Below are 3,024 nucleotides of genomic sequence, written 5' to 3'. Positions count from 1 at the left end.
CTTTTAACCAAAAGTAAGTACTGCATCTGGGTGTGGGGTTTTCCAATTAGAGGCTTTTTTTAATTTTGTTTCAATCTGAGATGTAAATGCTCTGTGACTTAGAGGGTGTCAATACCCTCCAATGAGCTAAACATGATATACAGTTAGTTCCACAGAGAAACAAAGGTCAAAAAAGCTTGTCTCCCTATGGGATACCCATTTGGATTTTTTGTTTACTTTCTTGCTACAGTTCTTGTTTGAGGTTTAAAGGTAATTACTGGTATTTTCCAGATAGGCTTCTTACAGCAACATATACAGTAGATACATGTCTTGTTGAAATCTTTCTAGCTCTCAATATAGGCAGATGTACTGACCTTGTATTTTAATATCTACTACTGATCAAGGTATGAAATGTAGGTCCCATGGTGAAGTTACATATTTTGTTGAAATCTATATTAGTGTCAACTGAGACAAGTTCAATTGCCTTGTGGTATTTAATCCACACAACTGAGCAAGATAAGGTTCAAGGCAAGAGACTATCATGATAATGAGATTGAGATGGGAATTACAGGTATTTCTACCCTGAGACAAGGTGTGGCCAGTCCTTATTTCTCGGAGATGAGTAGGCGGGATGAATACGATAAGTCAAATTTCTCTGAGAGATTAGATATTATTAGGATACCCCTATTTTATACCAAAGATGTTGGGAGTGTTAAAGATGTGATTAGATCACATTGGGAAGTACTTATAATAGATCCCAACATTAGGGAGATTGTGGGTGATACCCCAGTGTTCATATATAAGAATAGGCCTAATCTGAAGAGATTACTGTGTTCACTCATAACCGCAGTGGTGGTGCTGCGGTAGCGTTGTCGCCTCACAGTAAGACGCTGTCCAGTTTGATTCTCAGCTAGAGCATCTTCTGCGTGGAGACATGTGTGAATGGGCATACCTTCGTTGAAGGTTGTGTGTCAGGGCTGGCAACTTGGCATGTAAAAATCAACTGCCAATCATTAGCGGACGGAGTTCCGCTTTGGTGACCCCTAACCGGGAAAAGCCGAAAGACACAACAACTGTGTTACACTCATACCAAAGTTGAGGAGAGCAATGTACAGGGTACATACCCATGCAATCAGTGTAATTTTTGTCAGTTTATAGGGTCCAGTAATGAATTTGAGCACCCTTTGAGTTGTGTTAGGTACACTTTTAACGTTCATACCAATTGTGCATCGGAACATGTGATTTATTTGGCAAGGTACACAGTATGTGATGCCTTCTATGTAGGGAAGACAGATAGGAAGTTGAAAGATCGCATACATGAGCACCTGTATCAGATTAGGTTGGTTTCTAGTGTTAATGTACTATCTAAGCATATATTGGGAGTAGGCTCCACCCATGGGTTTAGGATTAATGTTATTGGGGTTGTGACTCCCAGCTTCAGAGGTGGGGACATTAGGAATTTTACTGAAACACAGGAAGCCAGGTGGATAATTAGATTAAGGGTGGATCAGTATCCTGGCCTCAATGACAAGGTATCCCTCAAACCATTTTTGAAATCTAAGGGTTTGAAGTAGATGCCCTGTATAGACTTGTTTATGCATGTATATAAGGCACATTGACTATCAGACATCTGTGTGTACCGTATTTACTTATGTATTAATGTATTTTATTGGTATGGTTTTTAGGTAGCAAATGATCATAGGTGGTTCTAAGTAGAGGAGTAGGTTTTTGTACATAAATATATATATATGTGTGTGTGTTGCATTGCGAATATTTTCTGCATTATATATGTATATATTATGTGTTGGCAGCTTTCTCAGAACCTCTATATTTAGTAGTTTGGTACACCTGTATATTAACATATTTATCATATGTTTTTATATTTTTATTTATTTATTATGAAGTGTGCAATATAGATTAAATAGTTTTATATTTGTAGTGCTGCCATGTATTTATATGTTTTGTATGCATATGAATTTTGCACATTGTTTATTGTTTATTTTTAATGTTTATTTTAATAGATGTATGAGATTTTTGGCAGCATGTGTTGTAGGTTATGGATTCATTGAGAGTTGTTTATTAGGTACCAGTATTGACTTAGTGAGATACTGGCTCTTTAAAAGTTTTAATGGTTGTGTATTAGGTTTGGTGCCTTTTTAGTGGTGACCTATATATAATGGTATTTTTTAGGTTAGTTTTTAAGGTCTGATGAAGCCCACAAGTGTGAAAGTGCTTGCCGATTTTGTGTAATAAAAGTTTGTTGCTGACTATTGAGTTTACGTGATCTCTCTCTCATAGAGATACTGGATATTTACAGCTTTGCATCGTTCCATTGCCTGTGTGCTGCTTTTATTTTATTACTAGTATTGGGGAAGGTAAACGGAACGTTCACTGACTGGGAGTGCATTTGTTTTGTTTTCATTACAATTCAGTATTTAACTTGACATGTATGTGTTTATGACATATACTGCATTTTCTCACCCTGAGAAGGAATGGTCTGCCCACCCCAATGAAAATGGAGTATAACGCAACTTGGCAGTATAGCACAATCTACTAGTCATTCAAGCCTGTTGGGGGATCCTATCAGTACACATCATAGTATCTGAAAATGCTCTTTTTATGGTCCCACTTGCTTCATCCTACAGCATTCCTAGCCCAGTGCCTCACATACATTGCCAGGTCTACCCACCGCCCTCAGTACTCCTGGACTTAGTCTGATATTGGTTGGGGCAGGCACAGATTTTAAGGATGTCCTGGGGATCTCAGACTTCTGCCATCTGCCTGGAGATTTTTGATTATGACCTACCTCATTCCTTCACTCATTTCCAGTGTCTGTGGCTATGTCTGATGGGTGAGTATAAAGTGGAAAAATGCAGTGTATTGCCCTGCTTCCACAGCAGTTCAGCCACATTACTACCCTTTCCCCTCTTTGGATCATGCCTCCCAGCCACACACCATCAGCAGTCTTCACCAGTAATCATCATTGGTAATGCCCATGTCATGACCTTCCCTCTCCGGATGGTAACACCCATCCCTTCCTGCTGC

This window comes from Protopterus annectens, chromosome 9.part0 (assembly GCF_019279795.1).
Source record: "Protopterus annectens isolate FY-2018-M chromosome 9.part0, PAN1.0, whole genome shotgun sequence".
In the NCBI taxonomy this organism is placed as follows: domain Eukaryota; kingdom Metazoa; phylum Chordata; order Ceratodontiformes; family Protopteridae; genus Protopterus; species Protopterus annectens.
The sequence above is the reverse complement of the archived record's forward strand: the minus strand, read 5'-3'. Positions refer to the sequence as shown.